General features: G+C 49.6%; 1 long non-coding RNA gene across 1 annotated transcript; it reads right to left on the bottom strand.

Moving 5' to 3' along the window:
* Nucleotides 1-2615: 2615 nt before the first annotated feature.
* On the bottom strand, nt 2616-7336 carry LOC146769072 (uncharacterized). The gene is made up of 3 exons (XR_014976499.1): nt 7131-7336; nt 3774-4148; nt 2616-3051 (listed from the first exon to the last, which is right to left on the bottom strand). It is a non-coding gene; the product is annotated as an uncharacterized LOC146769072 (long non-coding RNA).
* Nucleotides 7337-7545: the final 209 nt, after the last annotated feature.

Here is a 7545-nt window from a genome sequence, read left to right as displayed (position 1 = left end):
CCTTAGCACAAAGGACATAGAGTTGCATATCCGGGGCACCCAACCTCTCCTGCTTCAACGGGAGTGTCAATAAATCCCAGAAGACTCTGGCCTGTCTGCCCGCCCACACCAGGGAGACCAGCTGTGACCTCAAGGTCTGGAAAAAATGCTGCATGAGAGGGATCAAATTTTAACAAATAAATACAAACATTTCGGTAGGATGACCATCTTAGCTATCGCAATCTTCCCTGCCAAGGATAACGGAAGCCTAGACCATATTTTAACCTTCTCTTCCAACCATGTGACGACGTGCCCATAATTGAGATTCCATACCTCCTGCGAGGTACGACTGAGCCATATGCCCAAGTATTTGACCGCCTCGGCCTCCCACTTCAAAGGGAATTCAGAGGTCATCTGAGGTGTGCCATCTGTAAGTGGAAATATCACAGACTTTGCCCAGTTAATACAGATTCCGGCCAGGCCCCCAAAGCGGATAAATTCCCTTAAAATGGGGTACAAGTTCACCTCAGGATCTATAATGTAAAGGGTGACATCGTCTGCATAAAGCGAAATGAGGAGGCTCCTGGTGCTCAACCCTATACCCCGAGCCGTATGATGTTGCCTGATGCACGCAGCCTTGGGTTCGATCGCGATCGCAAAAAGCAATGGAGAAAAGGGGCACCCCTGCCTGGTGCCTCTCGTGATGGGGAAAGGGTCTGAGAGCAAGCCATTCACCCTAATCCGGGCGGTGGGCAGAGTGCAGAGCAGCCGGATACGATTTATTAAGAGCGGGCTCAACCCCATGCGGCCTAATATAGCAAATATATATGGCCACTCGAGCGTATCGAACGCCTTGGTGGCGTCTAAAAAAACTACTGCGGCTCGCACATCAGGGTGTAGGTAGTGCAGCACCGAGAAGAAAGTCCGCATGTTGTGAGAGGTCAACCGTCCAGGAATAAATCCCGACTGGTCAGGGCGAGCAATGATGGGAAGTAAGGGCTGCAACCTATTGGCAAGTAACATAGCAAGGATTTTAACATCCACATTTATCATTAATAACGGCCAATAGGAGTCCAGCTCCGTTTCTGTCTTTCCAGGTTTCAATAGGGTAATAATTATCGCTTCCCTCATGGACGGGGGTAATACACCATCGGTTTGGGCCTCCTCATACAATGCCAGCAGTCGAGGCGCCAGCTCCTCCACGTATGTTTTATAGAAGGAGGTGGTCAAGCCGTCAGGCCCAGGAGCTTTGTCAAGTGGTAAACTTTTTATGACCTGGGCGACGTCTTCCCTGGTAAACGGTAAGGCCATATAATCTCTTTGATTTTGATGGAACCAGACTAGTTCCAACGAATTGAGAAAGGGTTGCATTCCCTAGGGACACGTCTCCTGTGTGGCAGTGTAAAGCTGAGAATAAAACATGGAGAATGCATCCAAAATATCTGTCTGACCCCTGACAGCAGTACCCTGTACGGTGAACAATTTGTGGATGTACGCAGTGGATCTAGGAGGATGGATCAGACCGGCCAACGTCAGTCCTGGTCTATCGCCCTCTCTGTACCTTCGTGCCTACGCATACTTCCCTAAGAATTTAACTTCACGTTGTGCCTCCTCGGCGTAATCTAATCATTTAGGGCCATATGTAGGTAGAAAAGAATTTGCGAATCTGAAATTGCGATTTTCCGCGAATCGCATTTTCAGAATCGCAAATTCCGATGTAGGTATTTTTTCGCAAATATTTAGCGATTCCCAAAAATTCGCAGATTTATTTAGCGATTACCCAAATTGCGATTCCTTAATTGCAAGAACGCAATTAAGGAATCGCAAATCTGGGAATCTGCAATTCAGGTGCAGAATGATGACATCACACCCAGGAAGTGTCACTGCCCATGCTGCACCTGATTGCAGGCAGCTGTGTTAGAGCCAGTAGCTGTGTGAGAGCCTGTGTGGAGAGGAGAACGGTTGTGCTCAGCTACTGAAAGCAAGTCAAATGGAGTCCCAGGGGCCAGAGAAGCAGCAGGAAGAACCACCAAGAAAAAGGAAACAGAAATTCAGCGAAAGGGAGCTGGAGGTCCTCACCCCGGAAATTGTCAGCAGCCATGATCTCCTGTTTGGCAAAAGTTCCCTACGTGTGCCAGAGGCAAGAAAACGAAAAATATTGAGTAATATCCAGGAAAAAGTTAATTCCATTGGCGTCACACACCACACAGTCGAAGACCTCAGAAAAAGGTGGTACGATATGCGGCAAAGGTCAAAGGAGAGGGTGGCTACAAGACTGGCCGAGGCCAAAAAGACCGGTGCTGGGCTGTCCACAGCAACAGAACCAACGCCCCTGGAGGAGCTGGTGGAGGGCACACTTTAGCCTGAGAGTGTGAGTGGCGTGGCTGACCTGGACAGCTCCGAAAACACAGACACCAGACAAGGTAAGATGCATGGCAAAGCCCCCTTGATACATCCCCACCCTCTCACACACCCCAAAAGGCAACCTGAGTGCAAGTGCAAGTATATGTCCACCAGCACACCCAGAAATGCATTATAGGAGATGTAGTCACATGCACTGATAACTGGGCCAGTGAGACACAGCCAGGTGGAATAGGGAGGACTCCATCATGCAAATAGGGAAACAGACAGATAGTACCCATGTGAATTTTATTGTGTAAACTATAATGCATTACAAATGCGAGACAGGACACAGAACTAATGTGTGCCATTCAATTCACAGCACCACCACCAACACAGGAAATCATGCCTGAATGTGAGGAAACTGCAGAAATGGAGGACGAGGCAGGGCAGGAGGAGCAGGGCAAAGCCAGAACATCAGACTCTGCACCATGCAGGCGGCGCAACATTGTGTCACCACTGCCACTGTTGGAGGCACAGGCACCAGACACAGCAGCAGAGCAACAGCCAGTGCACAGGCAGCGTGCAGGACAGCAGCCAACACAGTCCCCTGAACACTCCAGAGAAGGGAGAGGGTTGAGACGCAGGGCACGCCCGTCCACCAGCACTGCTCCTACCGTAGAGGACACGGTGTTCTCGGGCCTTGAGGGCAGCATGCTTAAACAACAGCGCCTGCAAGTGAAGGGGATACGGTCAATACAGCGGCAACTGGCTGCACACAATCACAACATGACCGAGTTGCGGGCTGGTGTAATGGCCATGACTGGTGCTTTGGAGGGACTGTGCAGGGAGATCATGAGGGACAGGGCAGCCCGGCGCAGGGAGAGACATCGCCTTCACACAAGGCTGGACTTGAACACTAGAGCAGTCAACCGCCAGTCAACCGCCACATCCCTGCTGGTCAGAAGATGTGTCAGTATGCAGCGTGAGATGGCCCACTGCTGCCAGGACGTGGGCAGTGTCCTGGTGCAGGTAACACATGCGGTGGACCAGATGCGCGCAGCTGCCACAGGTGGCATAGGCACACTTAGTGCAATGGACACAGACGAACAGTCCAGCAGGAGCAGCATCACTCCCCCAATTCCACAGGACAGACGCCGGAGTGCACGCCAGGGGAGAGTGGATGATGACTCCAGGGAGGGCACTGCGCAGACACAGCGAGGGGCAACAGGGCATGCACGTAGGAGGTGAAGGGACACCAGGGACTAATGGCCATGTGTGACGCAACACATTCCATGATGACTCAGTGGCTGACGGCAGTTATTGCACTGTGACACAAACATGTGCAAGCATGAACTATAAAGTCACGCTGTAAGATAGATGTATTCCTGCAACTAAGGAAATAAACATCACTGTCAAACACCATTCAGTGGCATTGTGTCCTCATTACTCACTTAGAAGTAGTTCTGTGGGATCTCATCTCGTCTCATGCGCCCGGCAGCCGCACCGGCCCCACCTGCTGGCCTGCGATGTGGAGCTGGTCCCTCCTCATCTGATGATTCAGTCTGTCAGATCCACTGGGGTGCCTTTTTTGGTAGCGATGTGTAGCATTGCACAGGCAACCACAATTTTGCAACATGTCTCAGTGCTGTACTGTAGCGCACCTCCACTCTTATGGAGGCATCGGAAACGGCTCTTTATGATTCCGAAGGTCCTCTCAATGGCACAGCGTGTAGCTCTGTGTGCGCTGTTGTACCTCCTCTCACCTGCAGTTGCTGGATTCAGGTATGGTGTGAGGATGTAGTCTCGTACAGCATACGCACTGTCACCTGCAGGGTATAAGCAGATTCATGTTCAATACTGTCCTGCCACTGCATAACTCTACTGGTTCTGTGTCTGTATGGCATGCATTTACCTAGCAGGTAGCCCTCTCCATGTTCGCCATTTGTGAGTCTGCGATGTAATGCACAGTGGCGAAACATGAATGAGTCGTGTGTGCTTCGTGGGTATTTGGCCACAATATCAGTGATTATATGTTGGGCATTGCACACTACCTGGATGTTCAGGGAATGATATGACTTTCTGTTCCTAAACACATACTCATTCTGTGATGGGGGTGAGATTGTGACATGGGTCCCATCTACGCAGCCAATGACATGGGGGAATTGGGCAATTTGGTAGAATTCCTGCTTGGTCTGATCTAGTGCCTGTCGTGTGCTTGGAAATTGTATGTGGTGATGCAGCCTCTGTACCATGGCATCCAGGAAAGCGTGGAGGAAGCGCGACAGTGCACTTTGAGAGACACCTCCTGCTGTGGCAATGACCCCCTGAAAACTCCCTGATGCCAGGAGGTGCAGTGAGCACAGGACCTGCACATGGGTGGGAATGGAGTGTGCCCTGCGTGTGGGGTGTTCAAGTATGGGTGTCAGCTCAGCTATTAAATCCAGGATGCTGCCTGGGTGCAGCCTGTAGTTCACATGGATCTCCTCCTCGGTCAGTTAGAAGAGGGTGATGCGTGCTCTGTAGATCCTTTCCTGGCGTCTCCTTCTCTGTGTGGCATCCCTGATTCGCAGCCTCCTGGCTATCACGTACAGGACAGCCATGGTGGGAAGTCCCAGTGGCATTGTGGGCCTGTTTAAATAGGTTGCTCATGGTTACCACCTGCTCAGAGTTGGTGGTAATTGAGAAGTGCAAATTTGCGAATTTCGTGGATTCGCTAATTGCGTTTTTTTCCAACATATATTTTTGCGCATTTGCAATGTGCGAGATCGGTAATAGCGATTTTCGCAGTTGATGTTACACAGACTGCGATTACGCTAAATAATTCGCAGATTCTGCGTTACACAAAAATGCGAATCGCTAAATTAGCGATTCTCACTTTTGAGCAGCGGAAACCTTTCCTACATAGGGAAGGTCTGTTTTGCGATCGCAAACACCCTGATTTTTGCGAATCGCAGTGTTTGCGATCGCAAAAGTGCTTCCTACATATGGCCCTTAGATTTCAGGAGGGCCATAGTGGCAGGTTCATTCGTGGAGTAAAATTGCTCCTCAAGGTCTTTGATTTGAGCCTCCAGGGAGATAAGTGTGCCCCTAATGGCCTTCAAGACTCCCGCCTGGAGGGCTATGCACTGTCCCCTAATAACCACCTTGAACGCCTCCCAGAGAGAGGCCTCAGTATCCACGGAACCGACATTGAGAGTGAAATAATCGGTAAGATCCGTCCGGATTTCCTCCTTAAAAGCCTCATCTAATAGGGCGTGTGGTGGGGGACGCCAGGAGAATGCTCTGGGAAGTGAGTTTGGGAGCGCCAATTTCAACAGACAAGGTGCGTGGTCCGATAGGGAACGCGGTAAGTGCAAGACATCAGAGGTCCATGTGGCTACATCCCGTGAGACCTATCGGGACCAAGCGCTATGATGGTTGGAGATACAGGTACCCTCCCTGACCAAGGGGTGTCTCCGACGCCATATGTTGACTAGGTCCCTGTAAGAGATTATAGCATTCAAGGCAGCGCCAGCAGCAGGATGCAAGGGTCTGGCCGCTCTCCTCCAACCATTGCATCATCTAAAATAACATTAAAATCGCCCCCCATAGAATTGTACTACAACCAGTTGCTCTAACCCTGGTCCAAAGAGCCTGAAAGAAGTTGGGGGAATCTACGTTGGGGCCATCTACCGCTACAATGACTAGGGGAACTGTTATAATCTAGTAAGTGATTAATGCATCCTCTCTGTTGCTGCGGCCTTGCCTTGCTGCTCAGTCTATGTGATGTCATCAGAATGTTGAGAGTGTTTGAGTGGGAAGAAGGAATCAGTTGGTGTGGAAAGGCTGAGCAGCGAGGAGGCTGCTCCTGGTGGGGCATGGCATGGCATTGTAAGAAGCATAGCATGAGACATAACTTGGATCCTATCTGAAGAAGAAAGCTGTGATCCTGAACTACATCTCTGGACTACGTATCTTTCATTTAATTGTAACACTGGCGACGAGTTTAAAGAACCTAAGTGCTACTTCAATGGAGATTGGACTTTTAAAACTGAAGAAACTACAACCTGTGGATTTGAACAAACCTGGCACCCCTAATGCCTCACCAGTGACCATTTCATCGGTCGCCCCAACCAGTAAGTGCCAGTTTGTCTTAGACTTTACTTCATTGTCTTGAAGCCTGCCTGTCTTTGCTGAACTGTTCCTGTCCTGTAACATGTTGACAGAGAACATTATCTGTAACCTGGACATTATTTGCATGTACTAGTGAGTACTCTACATTTGGATTTGGGTTGGTTCCTGCTACCTGTTGGATTTTAGGAACCAGTGATCTAAGGTGCCAGTTCCTACCTGCCTGTCTGCTGTCCACTGCCTGCCTGTCTTGGTGGAAGTCTGCCCTCCTGCTTTGGATGAACTGTCTTTGCCTTGTTGCCTGCGCAGTTACTTTGGAAAAGCGTTTTTTCCGTTCTGCTGTCTACCATGCTGTGCTGCATTTTCTTTGTTCCTAACCCTGGGACTTTGCTTGCTGTGACTCTAACCGGGTGTTCTGGACTCTGTTGTGTCCACTTCAGCTTAACTGGATCTACAACCACTGCTTGTTTTATACAGCCGCATCCTGGGTCAATTTGCAGTGCTTTGCGGTGTTACTACTTTGACTGTATCTTCCCATCACTCTGTTTGGATTCAGTTCACTGCGTCTTTTGTGACATTTGCCGAAGTAAGTTAATATTTGTGAATATTTTACATTTAACATTGGCACTCGGTTGGCAGTTTAACTGCAACATTGTCGTTTAAAATCGGTGCGCGTGTCACTAGTAGCGCGCTCTTACTTTCACAAGCCTGTTTCCCTGGTGTCATCGTGGTTCCCCTCAGACGTTCTATGCTGTTCACTCTGGATGCCTACTGCCCTCTGCCTTCAAACTGCCACCAATGCTCACACAACGTTTCCCTACAGCGCCAGGCATACTGTTTCCTTACTTGCTGCCCTCGTGGCTCCTCTCGTTCTCATGATTCAAATTCGTCATTATCATAGAGTGTTCTTTCTTCAGTATAGAGACACTCTGTTACTTCACTGCCATCATGTGGCCATGAGTGGTAATTCTACTGAACTTTGTTTGACATCTTCAATATTAACTTCACTTGCTGCTCTGCCTGCTTTTCAAGGAGTTCATTTTTCGTCAACCTGTGATTGGATCGTCTTCGCAACTTTATCATCTCTTGTGCCTACACTCTTCGGTGACAGGC

The sequence above is a fragment of the Triturus cristatus genome, unplaced genomic scaffold (assembly GCF_964204655.1).
Source record: "Triturus cristatus unplaced genomic scaffold, aTriCri1.1 SCAFFOLD_844, whole genome shotgun sequence".
In the NCBI taxonomy this organism is placed as follows: domain Eukaryota; kingdom Metazoa; phylum Chordata; class Amphibia; order Caudata; family Salamandridae; genus Triturus; species Triturus cristatus.
Note: the sequence above shows the minus strand (reverse complement) of the source record. Positions and strands in the feature narration are given on the sequence as shown.